The following is a 23356-nucleotide window of genomic DNA, read 5'->3' as shown; positions in this document are numbered from 1 at the left end:
TATATATATATATATATATATATATAATACACATATTCTCATAATATATATAACATTTAGATCTAAAAACATAGGGGTATGATTACCATAGGAGCTAGTTAGTCATACATAGGAGGTAGTATTCTTCTTTGTACTATTATAGATGAGTATTAATTTCTACACTCCATCCTTCCCCTCCTTATTCCTAGGAATGAAACTTGATACTTATTGCATAGGAATAACCAATAGCAAATCTGAGTCCCTCAATTAAAATAAACAGAAGCTCCAAAGCTTATAATTCAAAGCATGATTTGAGTTTTATGAGTAGATTTTTACAACATCAAACATGTTAGTAATTCTGTGATGAAACATATATGTAATTTAGTAGAGCTTCTAACAATGAGCTGATTATATAGTTTCGATGGTAGACAATATTGCGTTTATCAGAAGTAAACAATATCCCCAATACCCTCAAAAGAGCTGATTTAAAAACTAGTGTGTTTGCCCCATCATCCCATTGGAGAAAACTATATAGGTGACTACCATCATGTCAAATCTGACACTATAATTATTTTCCCTGCTGTTAGCAGCACTTGAATCAATGATGTTTCCTCAGTGTGGAAAGTAACTTCACTAAGGAAAGTATAATCTCTTTGACTTTCTTATGTATTTAGTTGTCTGGTACCCTGGTAAAGAGATTCAGATTAGTGGCTTTGTTCTCCTTATCATTTAGCTATGTTTCAAGCTAACAGTATTTCTAAACATCCTTATTAACCAAAGAACTTATATGCATATATGTATAACCCATGGACACAGACAGCAGTGCTGTGAAGGACTGGGAGGGTACCTGAGTGGGGTGGAGGGGGGTAAGGGGGGGAAAAAGGGGATATTTGTAATAATTTCAACAATAAAGATACATTTTTTTAAAAATATATTTTATTGATTTTTCACAGAGAGGAAGGGAGAGAGATAGATAGTCAGAAACATCGATGGGAGAGAAACATCGATCAGCTGCCTCCTGCACATCTCCCACTGGGGATGTGCCCGCAACCCAGGTACATGCCCTTGACCGGAATTGAACCTGGGACCTTTCAGTCCGCAGGCCGACGCTCTATCCACTGAGCCAAACCGGTTTGGCAAAGATACATTTTTTAAAAAAGAATTTAGAAGTATCTTCTCCTTGCATGTAAGTTGTTTTTTTTTGGGGGGGGGAGTAAGGAAAAAATTTCTGCTTTTTAAAGAAGAAGAATATGTTATCTAAGTGAAAGTGATATAGCTTTTCTATTTCCCAATTTTATGGAAAATTTAGACAAATTAAAAGTTGGTTAAAACATCATTTGTGAAGAATTGACCAGAATGATTGGCACTTTAAAGATTGCCAAAGGTCTCTTTGACCATCAGATCATACTGAGGTGGGTCTGGGCTGAGAGAAAACTTGAACAAAAGCTCTGAAGATTTGTATTTTGTACAGAGATATTTTTTCAACTGCTAAACATACATTTCTCCTTCCTGTAGCAGATTTTTGGAATATTGAATGAATATAGGGAGGAAAATAGCAGGAATCAGGGTTGGCTACTCATCAAACACTTCTATATGATTGGCTCTGAGCTGTGATAACAGCACAAAATTTGATCTATGGTTTTGTCCACAGTGAGCTGTTTTCCCTTAGACAGAAGCTAAGAGTAATTGTCCATTTAACACATGCAGAAGATTCTTTCATAGTCAGGCTTTGGTTCTTGACAAATTTGTATTTGTTTGGAGATAGCTACATAGAGAGAATTAGTAACACACACGTAAGTCCTTTTCCTTAATCAGATTGTAGAATGTTATTAGATATGGGAAGAAATTTAGAGGTTAAGTATTCATACACCTTCATTTTGGAGATGAGGGAATCAAGGCCCAGAGAAAGAAAATTACTTGCCTAAGACATACAGTTATTTGGTAGTACAGCCAAGAATTGAGTCGAATTTAATAGCCTTTTTTGGTACCATTTTTTATTTCTTTATTGATTAATGTATTACATATGTGTCCTTATCCCCCCATTGCCCCCCTCACCCCCCCCACTCATGCCCTCACCCCCCTGTTGTCTGTGTCCATTGGTTAGGCTTATATGCATGCATTTACTTCACTTCTTTTTTGGCCAATATATTTTATTTTGAGAAGGTGACACGACAAATAAGAAAACCTCTACAGACTGTGTACCCATTCTGAATATTGACTGCAAGATGGTGAAATTACCCTATTCTACACAGATACTTGCCATATCCCTTTCCATGTTATGCTGGCCTTTCAATAACTTCTTTGTTCTAGTCTAAAAGGTATTAAACATTGGAATTCTTATAAGTATTCTAAACCAAGATGTACTTTGTAACTTCACCTTTGTTGAAATGCAAATCAGTGCAAAATGACTCATTTAATTTATGTTTCTGTCAAGAGTGTGTTTTTCCTGATTACCTGCCCAGACTATGTGAGAAGACTATTAAGATACCTTGTTGTCCTTTGTGTTGAAGAGGCCATTGGTATTTGGATAGATGCTTTCCTCTACCAGCAATCTTAGTACATCACCCGAGAAGAGAAATTCTAACATTATGGTTTGTGGATTTCCAATACAATCATTTTTTACTGTTTTATTTAGGAGCGTGAGCTACATGAACATTTTCTTTGTTTTTATTTTGTGTCTAAAACATGTATCTTTTTATTTCTTTTTCCTCCATTATGGCACTGGGTAGGACCTTTAGTACAATGTTGAACTGGGTAGAGAGAGCAGACATTACCTGTTTTATAATATTAGAAAAAAGGCAGTCAGTCTTTCACTATTAAGTGTGATGTAAAATGTTTTATTACAAATTACTTTATCAAGTTGAACTCCCCTTCTATTTCTTTTAATATATATTTATTGACTTCAGAGAGGAACTGAGAGAGAAAGATAGAACATCAATAATGAGAAAGAACCATTGATCGGCTGCCTCCTGCCCACCTGCTACTGGGGATCAAGCCCACAACCTGGGCATCTGCCCTTGACAGGAATTGAACCAGGGACCCTCTATCCACTGAGCCAAACCAGCTAGAGCCTTTTCTATTTCTGATATGCTGAGAATTTTTAATATGAATGCATGTTGAATTTTGTGAAATGCTTTTTCTCCTCTCTTTAAGACAATTGCATGTTTTTCTTCTCTAGCCTATTGATATGGTAAATTACATTGATTGATTTCTGAAGTGTCAAGGGAGCCTTGCATTCATAGGAAACCCCCTATTGATCATGATGTATTATTGATTGTATATACTGTTGGATTACATATGCTAAAATATTATTTTAAATATTTGCATTAATGTTTATAGAGGAATAATGATCTGTAGTTATATTTTCTTGTAATACATTTGATTGCTAATACTGGCTTCATTGGAGTTTGGGAGAGTAGCTTCTTCTTCAATTTTGAGAATTCATAGAATTTTTTTGATGTGTGATAGAACTCCACATGAAACCATCTTGACTTTGAGGTGTGTGTGTGTTAATTTTAAACCAAAAATTGAATTTTTCTATAGATATAGTATAATGCATGTTATTTGATTGTTTTTGCTTTTTAAAGAATGTCAATTTTACCTTATTTAACTGCAATTGCATACTTTTTACAATATTTTATCATAAACTTGATATTATATTCACTTATAACATTTGTATTTAGAATCTATAGTGATATCCCCTTTCTCATTGTTGATATTGATAATTTGTGATTTTCTTTTTTTTAACTAATTATCCTAGAAAGGCTTTATCAATATTATTGATCTTCTCAAATAACTAGTTGTTGGTTTTCTTGATTTCATCTATTGGTTTTGTGTTTTCTATTTTACTGTTTTTCACTCTTATCTTTGCTATATCCTTTTGAGTTTCATTTGTTTTTCTGTTTTAGTTTTTTTATTTCGAGTTTTGAAAACTTACTTTCCTACTAATATAGGTACAGGTTTTGCCCACTATCCGAAAGTAGAGCATTCCTATGAAACCTTTTGTAAGCCAAAGTGGTGTAAAACAAAGAAACGATTACTATTAATTTATATCAAGAGATTTTGAATGTTTCCAAACCCCCAAAGCAACCTACCAAATCATACTAACACATAAAACATAAAATAACATTAATATATACTAAAATCAGAAATTCAGAAAATAAATCGAGATAAGTACTGGATGCTGACAGACACAATTCAAAGCTATGGTGGCCTGATGCCTCATGAGTGTAGTCTCATGGAAGGAACTTGGCAGTGCCCCTGTCACTGATTAGGGAGCATACTGCCTGTGTAACAGCTCACTGCAAAATATATGTTGAATGCTAATGTCACTTTTTGCCTTTTTTTTTGTAAAAGTGAAAATCCTCTTTAGATTTCCTTCAGTTAGCAAAAATGGATACTAATGTAGGTCTTTCCTAAAAGTGAAGGGATGGTATACAAACTTTCAAAAAGTGGGGAGTACCTGTACATAGTAGTACTATAATCTTTCCTTTCAACAATGTTTTAGCTGCATTGCATAAATTCGATATGCTATGTTTTCATTTTCATTCTATCAAAATGTATTTTAAACCTCTTCGTGATTACTTCTTTGGCTCATGGATTACTTAGAAATGTTATTTAGAAGTGTCTCCTTGGTCTCTAAATATTTAGGAATTTTCTGGATATTTGGATATAGGTTTCCAATGTAAATTTGTTATGGTTAGATAACATGATTGCAGGTGTCTCCCTTTTCCCGCCCTTTGCCCTCCTCCCCTCACTCCTGCCTCCCCTTCCCTTGTCCTTCAACAAACTATAGTCCCTGTCCATGGGGTATGCATATATGTTCTTTAGCTAATCCCTTCACCTTCTTTATCCAGTCACTTACCCCTATCCCCCTGGGCACTGGACAGTCTGTCCCATGTATCCATGCTTATGGCTCCATTAAAAAAAACACACAACTTTATTGTTGAAAGTATTAAATATGTCTCTTTATTTTGCCCCATTGACATCCTCTGCTCCACTCCTGCCCCTTCCACAGGCCTTCACCGTACTATTGTCTGTCCATGGGTTATGCATATATGAATACAAATTTATTCCCCCACCTTCCCTGCTCAATGCTTCCACGTCTTTAGTTCTATCTTGTTCATCAGTTTATTTTGTTTATTAGATTCCACGTATAGGTGAGATCATGTGATATTTATATTTCTCTGACTGCCTTATTTCACTTAGCATAATACTTTCCAGGTCCTCCATGCCATCTCAAAGGGTAATAGATCCTCCTCTTTTTAAAAAATATATTTTTATTGATTTCAGAGAGGAAAGGAGAGAGAGGGGGATATAGAAACATCAATGATGAGAGAGAATCATTGATTAACTGCCTCCTGCACAACCCACACTGGCGATCAAACCCGCAACCCGAGCATGTGCCCTTGACCTGAATCGAACCTGAGACCCTTCAGTCCACAGGCTGATGCTCTATCCACTGAGCCAAACTGGCTAGGGTTATCCTTCATTTTTACAGCTTCATACTATTCCATCATGTAAATGTACCACATCTTTTTACCCACTCATGTACTGATGGGCACTTGGCCTGTTTCCAGATCTTAGCTATTGTAAATAATGCCACTATGAACATGAGAGTGCATATATTCTTTCTGATTGGTGTTTTTGAATTCTTAGGATATATTCCTAGACATGAGAACACTGGATCAAATGGCAGTTCCATTTTTAATTTTTCAAGGAAACTCCACACTATTTCCATAGTGGCTGTACCAGTCTGCATTCCCACCAGCAGTGCACTAGGGTTCCCTTTTCTCCACATCCTCACTAGCACTTGTCATTTGTTGACTTGCTAATAGTAACCATTCTGGGAGGTGTGAGGCAATACCTCATTTTCATTTCCATTTGCATCTCTCTGATGATTAATGACTTTGAGCATTTTTTTTTCATATGTCTCTTGGGCAACTATATGTTCTCTTTGGAAAAGTGTTTATTTACGACCTTTGCCCATTTTTCAAATGGAATTGTTTGTCTTCCTTTTGTTAAGTTGTACAAGTTCTTTATGTATTTTGGAAATTAACCCCTTATCAGATGTATCATTGGCAAATATCTTCTCCTATACAGTGGGATCCCTTATCCTGGTTCAATTTTGTTCATCAGTTTAATTTGTTCATTAGATTCTACATATTAGTGCGATTTTATGGTATCTATCTCCCTTTGATTGACTTATTTCACTTAGTGTAATACTTTCCAGGTCCATCCATACTGTTGCAAAGGATAAAAATTCCTTCTTTTATACAGCCACATAGTAATCTATTGTGTAAATGTATATGTGTTTTTCACTGCCTGCTTTTAAGATTTTTTTTCTTTTTTTTAATATATTTTATTGATTTTTTACAGAGCGGAAGGGGGAGGGACAGAGAGTTAGAAACATCGATGAGAAAGAAACATCGATCAGCTGCCTCCTACACACTCCCTACTGGGGATGTGCCCGCAATCAAGGTACATGCCCTTGACCGGAATCAAACCTGGGACCCTTCAGTCCACAGGCCAACACTCTGTCCACTGAGCCAAATCGGTTAGGGCAAGATTTTTTTTCTTTATCACATAAACAATTTTTTGATTTGACTTGGTGTAGTTTTGTTCAAATTTGTGTTGCTTGGATTCTTTGAACTTGTTTGATCTGTTGGTTTATAACTATAATTAAATTTGATACATTTATTGTTTATTGATCCAAATGGTATTTTTACTTAATTTTTTATTTCTATTATTTCTCTATTCTCATTCAGTAGCTTCACTGACATATACAATCGGTCACTTGAAATTGTTCCATAGGTCACTGATGCTCAGATCATTTTTTTCACCTGTTTTTATATTATTTTAGTTTTAATCATTTCTATTACCTTACCTTAAATTTCAGTAATTTTTATTCTGAAGTATATAATCAGGTATTAATCCCATTTTAATAATTTTTCTTCTCATATTTTATACTTTTCATGTCTAAAAATTCAATTGCGGTTTTTAAAATATAATTTCTATAACTACCTTTTTGTGTTCTCTCTGAATTCTTAAACATAGGAATATAATTGTAATAGTAGGTTTAATGTCCCTATTTACTATTATTTCATCTTTTTCATTTCTATGTTTATTTTAATAGGTTGATTAATTTTTCTGTTATTATATGCCATATTTTCTGGCTTTTTTGAATACATTGTAATATTGGATGCCAGACATTGTGACTCTCAGCTTATTGCATGCTGAATATTATTGCATTTCTTTAACTATCATTAAAGTTTTTTGTAGAACAAAAACTTGCATAAAGTTTGATTATTTTGAGAACTGAAGGAACTAAGGCCTCTGTCCTCATGATATTGATTCTTTTTTCTTTGTTTCTTGCATTTTTATTTCTTATTGTCTTCACAGTTACAGGTGATAGCTCTGCTTTGCTTTGTGTACTTATCACATTTTTTCATACCATACATGGGACTTCTTGATGCTGTATTAATTATGAATGCCAGAAACTCTAACTTAGTAACTCCAATTAAAATAGGAACCTATTTTCACCCAGTGTATTTATATCAACCATAGGAAGGATTCTGATTTGCCTTTGTAAGACATGTAACCATTATTTGAACCAATTGTTGCTAAAAATAAAATGTTATGTTTGGCCTGACCTAATGACAAGAAGTGGGATAGGAAATAGTACGGAGTAAATAACATAACAGAAAAAAAAACCACAAAAAAACAATAATTTTTCAAATGTACTACATCAGAGTAAGATGAATATGCTTACCCATTACTGGGAGATAATTAAGTTATAACCTTTCTGGAAAGCAATTTTTCAATAAGTATCAAGAACCTTATGTGTTTATATTTATGACCTAGAAATTATATTTCTGGTTATTCATCTTAAAGAAATAATCATACAGGTATACCAAGATTTTTGTAACAGTATGTTTAGTACAGTATAACAGCTAACAAAGAAAAATTGTTAGCAATCTTATTGCCTAAGATTAGGACAATGTCTAAATTAGGTATGGAATCTATATATATAAAAGCCTAACCAACCGTTATGACCAAACGACCAGAACGACTGCAACAACCGGTTGACTAGTCACTATGATGCACACTGACCACCAGGGGGAAGACACTCAACACAGGAACGGCCCCCTGGTGGTCAGGGTGCTCCCACAACCAACCTCCCAAGGCCCCTCCCCCTGGTTGGCCAACCTTCCATGGCCCCTCCCCCCCTGCCTGGCCGGCCCCCCCAATTGGCCTTGATGGGGGGCTGGCCAGCCAACCTCCCGGGGTCCTTTCCCCCAGCCAGGTGGCCCCCTGATAGGCCTTGATCACCGGCCAGGCCAAAGGACCCCACCTGTGCACGAATTCATGCACTGGACCTCTAGTAGAATATATCATTAAATAGATTTACAATTTAAACTGTAATTGAAAAAATGCAATTTGAAAGTATTTGTATTTAGTCATTTTTAATTTATCCATATTGCATGAAAAATTGGACTTTGAAAGTAAAACTTTATCTACACTATGTGGGTGTTGTATAGATTCACATACAAAACTTAAACAAGACTAAATGGCAATTCACAGAAATTAATAGCAACAGACTTAGGGGGGTATTTTTGCCTATAGTACTTTGTAATTTCCAAATTTTTAACAATGAACATCCATTACTTTTAAATGGTTTTTCCCCCTGATTTATACAAAAAAATATCTATGACTCAATATCTATTATTTCTGTTTTTAAGAACAGGGACCAAAATATAAAAGGCACTCATCCCCTTGGCAACACTGATTGGTTTAAGGAATACATTACACAAGCAGGTCCAATCAGACTCATTACTTGGCATTGATATTTGGCCTATAGACTTTCATTCTATTCAGTTGTAAATTTCTATTCCTGACTAATATTTCTGCACATGATTTTCACTGGTCATCAGGAATACTTGGAGAAAGTTTGATTGATTCAGCATAATCTTTTATTTTAAATTTAGATATAACTTCAAAAAAAAGAAAACAGTTCACATGTTGATGATCACTTTAGACATATTTTTCTTAATGTATGACTATATGCTTATTTAGTAACTGTTCTCATGAATTGCACATTACATAAAATACTTCTTTTTAAATTTAAAGAGATTTCAAACATACACAAATATAGAGACCACTAAAATGCACCTCCAGATACCCAACATCCACATTATAGAATTATCAAATTTTGATACTCATGCTTTATCTATAACCCCCCTGCCTTATTTTAGAGAATTATTTTAAAGAAAATTTCAGGTATCTTGTAATTTCACTCCAATATACTTTAGTATACATCTTTAAAACCATGGATTTTTATTTATTTATTTATTTTTACAAAAGCACAATGCTATCACACATTTTAAGACTGACAAACTTCCTTATTTCATACCCAGGGTACTGGCAGAAAACAAATTGCAACTTCAAAAGGCTTAAGCAAACTGTAATAGAATGACTATTTATGAAGGTGTGGGCAAAATTAGGAAAACCCGCAAGGAATAGAGCAGTACTCTGGGGCTGACATCCTGAGGGACCCATTGCCAATACTATCCCTAAATGACCAAGGAAAGAGAAGCAATTTTCATAATCTTGAGAATCTAGCTAAATCTTTATTTTTCTAAGACTGAGGAGTTTCTTGGCATGTGGGACTCTCAGTGTTAAAACTAGGAAAGTTTTAGGGAAACTGAAATGGCCTTTTCCTCCTGGGTTCACCAAATAGAAGCTATTTTTGATAGATGGATGCAACCAACATGACCAATCCTCAGGTCTCCTGTTATCACATTCCATTGGACAATCCAAAGTGGAATCTGAGAGCAATGTTGCCCTTTTATGTAAGCCACAGAGGTCAAACTCCAGGTCAGAGAATGAGTAAAGATTGGATTAGGAGACGTAAATAAAATAAATCAGCATAATTGTATTCACTTTACATTACTCAAATATAGCTGACTGCCTAAAATAATACCTATTTGAATTTGTTTTGTTGAATCAAAACCCAACACATTATATTTGATTGATTGTCTTTTTCATTTTTAAGGCAGAACATTCTTCTCATTTGTTTTCTTTCTTCTTCCTAGTTACTTGAAGAATCAAGTTCAGTGGTCTTGTAATATATTTCATAATCTAGATGGTTTGCTTCCCTGTGATATATTTTTAAGTTCTTTATTTTTTAATGTATTACATAATTCCCCCCCCCCCCCCAGTGACCTCTCCCTGGCATGCACACTGCTACAGCCACCGTGGAAAACAGTATAGAGTTTCCTCAAAAAATTAAAAATGGTCAGAGCCCATGCCATCTTGAAGGGGAGAGCGGCCTCTTCTAGGAACTCAGCAGCACCACCACCCAGACAGGCTTTGGACACTTCCCGTGACCAGCAGCCACTCCAGCCAAAATCCTGCTGCCCCACCCATGGACCCTGGGACCTCCACCTCCAAAGGTGCACCGCTCCCATAGCAGTAAATGCAACTTCCCCCCTCCCTAGCGGCAGACCTCTGGACACCACATTTGTAAGTTTCCAACATTTGCGCATTTCCAGCGCACAGACTTCCAGGGCACACCACTCCATTGGCAGCTTTTGGGAGTTACTGTGAGCCCCTGCTGGGTGTGATTTTGTACAGACATGGACGCGCTGCCCCACAGTAGAAATTCTGAATTCCCTCTTCTTGAATAACTGCCCACAGACAACCCAGCAGCGCAACTTCAGTGCCAGAGCCCCTCAGAGTGCATCAGAGCTCTGTGCCCTACAAAGGCACTGCCACAGTCACGCACTTCCAATGAGCAGGCACCCTGAGCCCATCTATCTACAGGGCGCTCTGGGGAGCCGCTGTGAGCCCCGGCTGGGTGTGATCTTGGACAAACAGGGACGCACTCCCCTGGCAGTAGAAATTCTGAATTCACTCATCCTGGACACGTGCCCACAGACGCCTCAATTATGCTGCTTCAGTGCCAGGGCCCTTCAGAGTGCTTCAGTGCACCACTGTGCTGGCAAAGGCACCTTGGGTGCCCCTGTTGAGCCACCACTGGGAACGCGCACCTATCTACCACAGGTGCGGCAGCAAAAACTGTCTTCCCACACCACAGCTGCAGAACTCTGGACACTACAGGCACACGCTTTTCCGGCATGCAGGCCTCCCAAGCCAACCCCTCCACAGGCAGCCCTTGGGCGCCACTGTGACCCCTGCTGGGCATGCACTTATACAAATAGAGATGCACTGCTGGGCTGTAGACACACTGAATTACCTCTTCTGGGATACCTGCCCACAGACACTGCAATCCCATGGCTTCAGTGCCAGGGCCCTTCAGAGTGCATCAGTACACACTGCTGGCAAAGGCACCTTGGGTGCCCCTGTGAGCCACCACTGGGTGAGTGTGTATCCAACCACTAAAGGCAGCAGCAAAGGCTGAATTTGCACACCCCAAAACTACGGAACTCTGGACACCACAGTCACGCCTTTCCAGAGTGCAGGCCTCCTTAGACCCACCACCCCAATAGATGGTTTTGGGTGCCACTGTGAATCCCCACTGGGCATGTATGATTTCAACCAAGGGCACAAGACAGCAAAAATTGGGACACCCCTCCCCATGGCTGCTGACTTCTAGACACCGCAGTTGCACCTTTCCAGCTTGTGAGCCTACATTGAGAGAACCCAAATAGCTCAAGTAGGGAGCTACACTACATTACCAGGCCCAGGAGACTTGAGAGTTCACACAAGTAACACCATCCAAAAAGAACCTGGGTAAAAAAGAAAACGGATCTACAATTAAAACATTGCAGCAAAACATGGGAAGACAAAAAAGCAATCCCCAAAGGAAAGAAAAAGAAAAATCACCAGAAAGGGAGTTAAATGAAATTGAGGCTACTAACTTATCAGAGAAAGAATTCAGAGTAATGGTTATAAGGATGCTCAAACGGCTGAATGACAAATACACACAACTCAATGAGAATTATAAGGAGCTGAATGAGAATGTCACCAACATGAAAAGGAACCAAGAGGAAATGAAGAACGACATAGCTGCAATAAAGAACACAATGGAAGGCTTAAACAGCAGACTAGATGAGGCTTAGGACCGCATCAGCGAATTAGAAGACAGGTAGGAAAAAACACACAAATACACAGCAACTGGAAAAAAAACTTAAAAAGCAATAGGAGAGCCTAAGGAGCTTTGGGACAATGCAAAACAAAACAACATTCTCTTAATAGGGGTACCAGAAGGAGAGGAGCAGAAGCAAGGAATAGAAAACCTGTTTGAAGAAATAATGACAGAAAACTTCCCTGTTACTGGCAAGAAAAAAACTACACAAGTCCAAGAAGCACATAGAGTGCCAAACAAGATGAACCCCAAAGGACCAACACCAAGACACATCATAATTAAATTGGCAAACACCAATGACAAAGTAAGAATCTTAAAGGCTGCCAGAGAGAGACAGAAAGTTACCTACAAGGGATCTCCTATTAGAATATCAGCTGACTTCTCAACAGAAACACACCAGGCCAAAAGGGAATGGAATGAAATATACAAAGTGATGCAAATCAAGGGACTGAACCCAAGAATACCATACCCAGCAAGGCTATCATTCAACACTGAAGGTGGAATCAGGAGCTTCACAGACAAAAAAAGGGCTAAAAGAGTTTATTACCACCAAGCCAGCAATGCAAGAAATGCTAAAGGGACTGCTGTTAAAAGAAGAAACAGAAAGGCAAGAAGAAACACAAACATTAAGAATAAAAATGATGACAAACAAGTACTTATCTATAATAACATTAAACATAAATGGATTAAATGTTCCAATCAAAAGGCATAGGGTAGTTGAATGGATAAGAAAACATGAGCCATATATTTTCTGTCTGCAAGAGACCCACCTCAGAACAAAGGATTCACACAGACTGAGAGTGAAGGGATAGAAAAAAAATTTCAGGCAAATGCAAATGAGAAAAAAGCTAGGGTTGCAATACTTAGACCTCAAAGTAAAGGCCATAGCAAGAGATAAGGAAGGCCACTACATAATACTAAAGGGAGCAATTCAACAAGAAGATATAACTTTGGTAAACATATATGCACCCAATACAGGAGCACCCAAGTACATAAAACAACTTCTGGAAGATATCAAGGGACAGATTGATAGCAATACAGTCATAGTAGGGGACTTTAATACCCCACTGACACCACTGGATAAATCATCTAAACAAAAAATCATCAAATAAACAGAAATCCTAAATGACTCAGTAGATCAGATGGACTTAATTTACATCTTCAGAATATTTCACCCCAAAGCTACAGAATATGCATTCTTCTCCAGTGCACACGGGACATTTTCAAAGATAGACCACATATTAGGACACAGGCAAAGTCTCTTCAAATACAAGAGGACAGACATCATAACAAGCATCTTCTCAGATCACAATGGCATAAAACTAGAAATCAACTACAATAAAAACAATGAAAAAATCAAACACTTGGAAGCTAAATAGCATCTATTAAGCAATGATTGGGTTACCAAAGAGATTAAAGAAGAAATAAAAAGAATCCTGGAAACAAATGACAATGAAAACACAACAATCCAAAATCTATGGGACACAATGAAAGAAGTCCTGAGAGGGAAGTTCATAGCTCTACAGGCCTACCTCAGAAAAACAAGAAAAACTGGTAATAAATTATCTAACCTTGCAACTTAAAGAATTAGAAAGAGAGGAACAAGAAAATCCCACAGTATCTATAAGGAAGGAAATAATAAAGATCAGAGCAGAAATAGATGACATAGAGACCAAAAAGATAATACAAAAGATCAATGAAACCAAGAGCTGGTTCTTTGAAAGGATAAACACGATTGATGAACCTCTAGCCAGGCTCACCAAGAAGCAAAGAGAGAGGACCCAAGTAAACAAAATCAGAAATGAAAGAGGGAAAATAACAACAGACCCCACAGAAATACAAAGGATTGCTAAAAATACTGTGAACAACTCTATTCCCACAAACTAGACAACCTGAAGGAAATGGACATATTCCTAGAAAAATAGAACCTTCCAAATCTCAATCAGTAAGATTCTAAAAACCTGAATAGGCCAATAACTATGGAAGAAATTGAAGCAGTCATCAAAAAGCTTCCAGCAAACAAAAACCCAGGGACAGACGGCTTCACAGGGGAATTTTAACAAACATACAAGGAAGAACTAAAACCTATTCTCCTCAGACTATTCCAAAAATTCAAGAGGAGGAACACTTCTAAGGTCATTCTATGAAGCCAGAATCACCATAATAACAAAACCAGATGAAGGCAACACAATGAAAAAGAATTACAGGCCAATATTCATCATGAACATAGATGACAAAATCCTCAACAAAATTCTAGCAAATCAGATTCAGAAGTACATCAGAAAGATCATACACCATGACCAAGTAGGTTTTATCCCGGGGATGCGAGGATGGTACAATATCCAAAAATCAATAAATATGATACATCACATAACCAAATTGAGAGATAAAAATCACATAGTCATATCTATTGATGGAGAAAAAGCATTCAACAAAATCCAGCACCCTTTCTTGATAAAAACTCTCAGCAAGGGGGGAATAGAAGGATCATACCTCAACATAATAAAAGCCATATATGACAAACCCATAGCCAACATCGTACTCAATGGACAAAAACTAAAACCATTTCCCCTAAGAAAAGGAACAAGATAGGGATGCCCACTCTCACCACTCCTGTTTGCTATAGTACTGGAGGTACTAGCCATTGTGATCAGACAAGAAGAAGAAATAAAAGGCATCTAAATAGGAAAAGAAGAAGTAAAACTGTCCTTATTTGCAGATGACATGATACTGTATATAGGAAACCCTAAAGACTCCATCAAAAAATTATTAGACTTAATACATGAATTTGGCAATGTAGCAGGATACAAAATTAACGCCGAGAAATCTAGGGCATTTCTATACACCAATAGTGAATTTACAGAAAGAGAGACTAAAAAAGCAATCCCATTTACCATCGTACCAAAAAAATTAAGATACTTAGGAATAAACTTAACTGAGGAGGTAAATGACCTCTGCTCAGAAAACTATAGGATGTTGAAAAAAGAGATAGAGGAAAACATAAATGTCAGAACATACCGTGTTCATGGATTGGTAGAATCAAAATCATTAAAATGGCCATACTACCCAAAGATTCAATGCACTCCCCATTAAAATACCAACAGCATATTTCAGAGATTTAGAAAGAACACTCCAAAAATTTAAATAGAAAAACAAACAAACAATAAAAAAAAAACCTGAATAGCTGCAGCAATCCTGAGAAAGAAGAACAAAGTTGGAGGGATCTCAATACCAGATATCAAGATGTATTACAAACCCACTGTTCTCAAAACTGCCTGGTACTGGCACAAGAACAGACATATAGATCAATGGAATTGAACAGTGAACCCAGAAATCAACTCAAACTACTATGCTCAATTAATATTTGACAAAGGAAGCAAGAACATACAATGGAGTCAAGACAGTCTCTGCAATAAATGGTGCTGAGAAATTTGGTCAGACACATGCAAAAATATGAAACTAGACCACCAACTTACACCATACACAAAAATAAACTCAAAATGGATAAAGGACTTAAACGTAAGACAGGAAACCATAAAAATATTAGGGGAATCCAAAGGCAGCAAAATTTCAGACATATGCCGAAGCAATTCCTTCACCAATACCAATCCTAAGGCAATGGAAACTAAAGGGAAAATAAACAAATGGGACTACATCAAAATTAAAAGCTTCTGCACAGCAAAAGAAACCACCAAGAAAACCCACTGCATGGGAGAACCTATTTGCCAAAGTTATCACAGATAAGGGTTTAATCTCCAACATTTACAGGGAACTCATACAACTTAACAAAAGATAAACAATCCAATCAAAAAATGGGCAATGGACCTAATAGACACTTTTTGAAAGAAGACATAAGGAAGGCCAAGAAACATATGAAAACATGCTCAAAGTCACTAATCATCTGAGACATGAAAATCAAAATGACAATGCAGTACCATCTCACACCTGTCAGAATGGTTATCATCAACAAATGACAAGTGCTGGCAAGGATGTGGAGAAAAAGGAACCCTCGTGTACTGCTGGTGGGATTGCAGACTGGTGCAGCCACTGTGGAGAACTGTATGGTTTCTCAAAAAACTAAAAATGGAACTTCCATTTGACCCAGTGATCCCACTTCTAGGAATATATCCCAAGAAATCAGAAACACCAATCAGAAAGGATATATCTATCCCTATGTTCATAGCAGCACAATTTACCATAGCTAAGATTTGGAAACAGCCTAAGTTCCCATCAGCAGATGAATGGATTAGAAAACGGTGGTACATCTACACAATGGAATATTATGCTGCTGTAAGAAAAGAAGGAATTATTACCATTTGCAACAGCATGGATGGAACTGGAGAGCATTATGCTAAGTGAAATAAGCCAGTCAATGAAAGAAAAATAGCACATGATCTCACTCATTTATGGATAATAAAGACCATTATAAACTAATGAACAAAAATAGATACAGAGGCAGAGCAGCATCGAACAGACTGTCAAACTACAGCAGGAAGGCTGGGGAGGGTTGTGGGGGTGGTAAGAGATCAACCGAAGGACTTGTATGCATGCATATAAGCATAACCAATGGACACAAGACACTGGGAGTAGGGGAGGCCAGGGGAAGGTCAAGGGGGGGAAAAGGAGACATATGTACCACTCTTTGTAATATTTTAAGCCAGCGGTTCTCAACCTGTGGGTCGCAACCCCTTTGGCGGTCGAACGACCCTTTCACAGGGGTCGCCTAAGACCATCCCGCATATCAGATATTTACATTACGATTCATAACAGTAGCAACATTACAGTTATGAAGTAGCAATGAAAATAATTTTATGGTTGGGTCACAACATGAGGAACTGTATTTAAAGGACCAGAAGGTTGAGAACCACTGTTTTAAGCAATAAAACAAACAAAAAATTAAAAAATAATAAAAACAAACAAACAAAAACTGTGGTACATCTACACAATGGAATACTATGCTGCTGTAAAAAGGAAGGAACTCCTACCATTTGCAACAGCATGGATGGAGCTGGAGAGCATTATGCTAAGTAAAATAAGTCAGTCAGAGAAAGATAAATATCACATGATCTCACTCATTTGTGGATTATAATGAACAACATAAACCGATAAGCAAAAATAGATCTAGAGACAGAGAAGCATCGATCAGATGCTCAAACCTCAGAGGAAAGGCAGGGGAGGGTGGGTCTAAAGGGGAGAGATCAACCAAAGGACTTATATGCATGCATATAAGCATAACCAATGGATACAGACACGGGGGGGAGGTGAGGGCATGAGTGGGGGGATGAGGGGACAATCGGGGGATAAGGACACATTTATAATACCTTAATCAATAAAGAAAAAAAATTAAAAATGGAACTCCCATTTGACCCTGTGATCTCACTTCTAGGAATATATCCCAAGAAAACAGAAACACCAGTCATAAGGATATATGCACTCCTATGTTCCTAGAAGCACAATTAACTTTAACTAAGATCTGGAAACAGCCTAATTTCCCATCAGCAGATGAGTGGATTAGAAAACTGTGGTACATCTACACAATGGAATACTATGCTTCTATAAAAAAGAATGAATTCTTACCATTTGCAACAGCATGGATGGAACTGGAGAGAATTATGCTAAGTGAAATAACCACATGATATTTTTAAACTTTTACCTCTGCCCTATAATTTTCTATAAATAATAAATCATCTATTAAGTATTGATTAGCTCTAGATTCAACTTATTTTGGTAAGATTATGTCACAGGGGGTGGTTTACAATTCATATTCCATCACATCAAGAGACACATTATATGTTGTTTCCTACACTTAGAGATATCCTGTTTACTAGGTTTAGATGATAAAGATATCAATACAGTTCCTCTATTTTGGAATTCCCCCCAAATTTTTCATCTAATGATTTCATTCATTGATTATTATTGCTTGAATAAATTAATTCATTGGGAATTGCAACATAATGATTTTTCTAATTCTAGCATTTCTTCCACATATTAGCCAGAAATCTAGTGAGAAAAACTTTTACTCATAAATGTGGGCTATTTAGTTGACTTGAAAGACAGTTTATACTGTTATGTCTGATTTTTTTAATTGTTTATCTCAAAAGTAAAGTTTTAGACCTCTACCTGCAATGATAACTTATTTACCTTTTTTGAGTATTATTAAGATTATGATTTCTTTTAAATATATACAATAGAATTTTTTTACTCTTAATGAGTTTTAATATGCTCAGTGTGTTTAGCTGCATTGGATATTACAGATGGTACATCATAATGTCTATATTATATCATATAGAAAAACCATACAACCTGGCTTATCTAGGATAATTTTAGTTTTTCAACCTTTATTATCAATAGACCTTCTTTTTTCTTAAATATATCCTTATTTGAACTATATGGTCACTTTATATAATGGTCAGCACTCCTTTAGTTCTATATCTTAAAGTTCTCCAATAGAACTCCAGAAATAGTTCACATAAATTAGACAAACTCTAAAACAGACAGCTAAAGAGGGAGAGGTAGAAACCCCTATATTGTTTTTCCAGGTAGGTTCTCTGGGATCCTTTCAGCCTCTGGACTCAAACAATATTAGGTCTGCTTCAATAGTCATTCATCAGATACAGGAAAAGATTTGTTGATACTGTATCTCTGATTTGTACTATTTGATGTGCTGCATTTTTCAAATGCCCAGCTACTCATTAAGTGTAGTTCATTTTGTTCTTGCTCTACTGCTATCATAATGATCAGTGTGTGCCTGTTGAAAGTCAATTCAATTGCCTCAATGCATAACAAGGGCAAAGATAGGCACAGTGTTCTTTTCTTTAAATTATAGGACATTTTAATACCTTATCTCCAGAAAGGAAGAAAGTTCAGAAGTGGTAAACAGCAACTTACATAATGTTTAAATTGTTAAGGAATATTTTACTAAGATGCTGGCTTCTGAGAACTGATTTAAAAAAGTTTAGAATTTTTGAAATTTTCTAGGGATGTTGAGTTACTGTCAAATATTTTTGATATATGGCAATGTTAATAGAAGATTTAGGGCCTAGTATAGATAGCTCAGTTTTCTTACATTTTTGTACTCCTTCCATAAAGAGTTTTTTTAAGTGACCCTCTAATGCAACCTCCATCATACATGGAGGGACTACTTTTCAGTGTCATGAAAAGGCAAATAGCATAATGAAATGAGCCAAGATCTTAAGACGATATAAAACGATATTCCCATAATTGGAATCTTTTTAAAAGAAAGTCAATAGAAGTAAAAATACACATTAATTAGCTAATTAATGAATTCAGCAAATATATATTAATTCACTATTTGCTAAGCACTGTTCTTGGCACTGGAAAGTCAGCAATAAATATGAGCATATACATGAAAATTCCATTTTAATAGGAGAAGATAGGAAATAATAAGTAAAACTGAATGATTAAAGAAGATAGTAAGACTTCTGGTGCTGGCTAAGATTAAGTCACTACAGATTATTCCCCCAATTGATTACTGCTAAAACTACTGGGCAGAATACAAAAATCAACTGCCTAAAGATACTGAAAAGTAAAACAGTGGCAGTAAGGTTGTGGTTTTTTTGTTTTTGTTTTGTTTTTTACTGTGTTTTTTTTTAAATAAAATTTTCTTCTTTATTGCTTGGTTTCCATCCAAGCGTGAACCAAGGCACAGAACTGCACTTTAAGTACAGAGAGCAAAACCTCTGAGAGAAACCATCACTTTCTAGCAAGATAACTAATAAAAGGGGACCCTGTAAGTCAGTCTGTGAAGAATCCCTGAGTTGATTTTCTTTCCATTTTCCCCTCTTATTTCTCCCTTGGCCTTGCCCTGAGATAAGTTCCAAACAAGAAGTGACATAGCTGCTGTGACAGTAGAGGAGGCAATATGGACACCTAAAGTCCTGAGAGAAAACCTGTCTCTGACTAAAGGAAACTGGAAAAGGAGCCCCTGTGATCTAAAGAAGTAGGAGGGGGTATGGATAGAAGATGGAACTAAATAAGTGCTCTGCTAATACTGTATATGAATCAATTAAGCCCCAGGCTTATCCTCAGACTATGCCTACATAGAACAGAACCAAAGAAACATAACACAGGCTTTAAAAATGAACTGCTAGAGGGTAAAAGGGCTAGAATATATGGTGATGGCAGGAAACTAAACTTTGGGTGATGAACAAACAATGAAATAAACAGATGATGCGTTATAATATTGTAAACTTGAAACTTACATAGTCATATTAACCAATGTTATCCAAATACATTTAATAAAACTAATTAATTTTAATGTTTTTATTGATTTTAGAGATTGAGGGATAGAGAGATAGAAACATCAGTGAGAGAGATACATCAATTGGCTGTCTCCTGCACGTCCCCTACTGGAGATAGAGCCTGCAACCCAGGCATGTGCCCTGACCTAGAATCTAACCAGTGACCTCTTGGTTCATGGGTCAATGCTCAACAACTGAGCAACACTGGCTGGGTTAATTAATTAATTTTAAAAAGAATGGAACTGAAGTATATAATGCCACTGAAGTCCCAGACTGACCGCTGAGAGATTCATGTGCAGGATAGATCTGAAGAGTATAACAAGGCTTTGAAAACTGAACAGACATTGAAATCATTGCATACATAAAGTGAGAAACAACTTGAAGTCTTAACATAACCAGGTTGATTGCTTGCTAAAACAAAATAAAAGTCAATATTCTGCCATGAATTTTACTAGTAGAAGGACACAGAATCTTACAACATAAGATTCAAAACCCAAGTCATAGTTCAAATATTTCTTCAAAGAGCCAGGAAAATGTGTTGAGTTCTCAAAGGAAAATAAAATCAACAGATGCTAACCCTAAAGTGACCCAGATGATAGGATTATAAAGCCTTGAGAGCAGCTATTATAACCATGATCAATGAGGTAAAAGTGAATACTCTTTGAATGAATGGAAAGAGAGTAGTTCTCATCAAAGACATATAAACTATGAAAAATTAGAAATTTCACAGCTGAAAACAGATCTGCTACTTACTACAATGAAAATGAGTTTCTTGGCAGCATCCTTAGAAAAAATAATTTCATGTAAATCCCATTTTCAAAATTTTCAGTGTTTATAGAAGAACACTATAGTTATTTAGCTGTCAACATGGTGGAGGTGAACAGTGAGAAGAAAGATAAGGCAGATTTGAGAGAATTGCTTTATATTAGGCTTCAGTTTTAGACAAATTAACTTATAGTGGTCTATTAAACATTAGACTAGAGATGTCAGGCATGAAATTTCATGTAAACCTATGGTGTTCAGGGATAAAGATATAAAAGGAAATGTCCTTGGTATATAGTGGTATTTAGAGCCATTGGATTTGATGAACTCACATGTTATGTAAGTACTAGAGGCCCAGTGCACAAAATTCATGCACTGGGGGGGGGTCCTCAGCCCAGATTCTGAGAGGGCACAGGCCAGGCCAAGGGACCCCGCCAGTACAGGTTCAGGGCCTGGGAGGAACACAGGAGGTTGGCCAGCTGGGAAGGGACTGCGGGAGGGCTCCAGGGCATGTCCGGCCCATCTCACTCAGTCCCTATCGGCCAGACCCCAGCAGCAAGCTAACCTACAGGTCGGAGCATCTGCCCCCTGGTGGTCAGTGCACATAATAGTGACTGGTTGACTGGTCGGCTGTCTGCCCCCTGGTGGTCAGTGCATGTCATAGTGAGCAGTTGAATGGCCTTAGCATATCATTAGCATATTATGCTTTGATTGGTTGAATGGCCCACTGGATGACTGGACACTTAGCATATTAGATTTTTATAACATAGGATAGACATTCATGAGCAGGTATTCCAGGAATGCATACAGGGCACTCAATTAGAGGAGGCAGGGCAAGGAATCTGGGGAGGAGAAGCCAGAAAACCAGGAAGAAAGCCAAAGAGCACAGTGTCATGGGGAACAACTGACTGAATTTTGATCAACTTTTTAATGCTTTAGAAGATGAGGATAGAGAGGTAGCCATTAGACTTAATAATATGAAAGTCATTGTTGATCTTGACAAGAGTAGAATCAGTGGAGTGGTGGGAAGAAAACCTCAATGGAAGTGGGTTGGTGAAAGACTGGGAGTTAAGTGATATTAGCTACAATTTTATGAAAATAGGGAATATTAACCTGGTTTTGGAAAATTGCAGGGAAATGAGGAACTATCTGGAAGAGAACTTGCAGTCAAAGAAAGGATCACAGGATGCTTGAACCGAATAGACCCACGTGTACCAACTGAGGTCAAGGTAGGGAAAATGACTGGCTCAAAATTGGATGATAGTAGTTGACTTTACTATTGATTTTCTTCCTAATTGTTTTTTAAACAAAATTGGAAAAGGTAATATATTTAATTGTTTAGTTTTTTTGCACATTCAAATAAACTCAGAAGATTCAGGCTACACCAGATATACTGGTATCATTTTAAAGAGCAAAACAGCCTTCCATGAACTTCTCTTATGAGCACACAATTAGAGTGCAGTTTATAATCCAATAAATATTTATTAGCAACCAACTATGTGAAAAGCACTGTTGAAAATCCAAAATAAGCCCTGACCAGTTTGGCTCGGTGGATAGAGTGTCGGCCTGTGGACTGAAGGGTCCCAGGTTCGATTCCGGTCAAGGGCATGTACCTTGGTTGTGGGCATATACTCAGTAGGGGGTGTGCAGGTGGCAGCTGATCGATGTTTCTCTCTCATCGATGTTTCTAACTCTCTATCCCTCTCTCTTCCTCTCTGTAAAAAATCAATAAAATATATTTTAAAAAAAGAAAATCCAAAATAAGTACAATACTCATGAAGGGTGTAAACTATAATTCTGTGTGGGATAAATAAGATGTACATAAATGACTCTACCACAAAAGAAGTTAATCCCATGTCATTTTTTTAAATTTTCTTTTATAGCTTTTCTTTAATTCTGCTTCTTATCATAATGAGTTGATTGTCTCTTCCAATAGACTATGAGCTTTTGGAAAACAGGAGCTGTTTTACCATCTCTGTTCCTTTTGTTTCACTCACTCTCAGTACTCAGTATATATTTGTACATAATAGGAACTTATTACATTCTTATTGATTTTAGTTTAATTGGTGAGATAACATAATAATGAACATAAAATGAAACTGTGTTGATAGTCAGATTAATATGATGTTCTTACACAAACACCTTTTATTATGAATATTGAATTTACTATTAAATATTTTTCTTAGAACTCTAACAAGTAATACATAACTTTTTTAGCTACTAGCAAATCTGTAACTAAAATCCA

Source organism: Myotis lucifugus, unplaced genomic scaffold (genome assembly GCF_000147115.1).
Source record: "Myotis lucifugus unplaced genomic scaffold, Myoluc2.0 scaffold_2, whole genome shotgun sequence".
Taxonomy (NCBI): Eukaryota; Metazoa; Chordata; class Mammalia; order Chiroptera; family Vespertilionidae; genus Myotis; species Myotis lucifugus.
Note: the sequence above shows the minus strand (reverse complement) of the source record.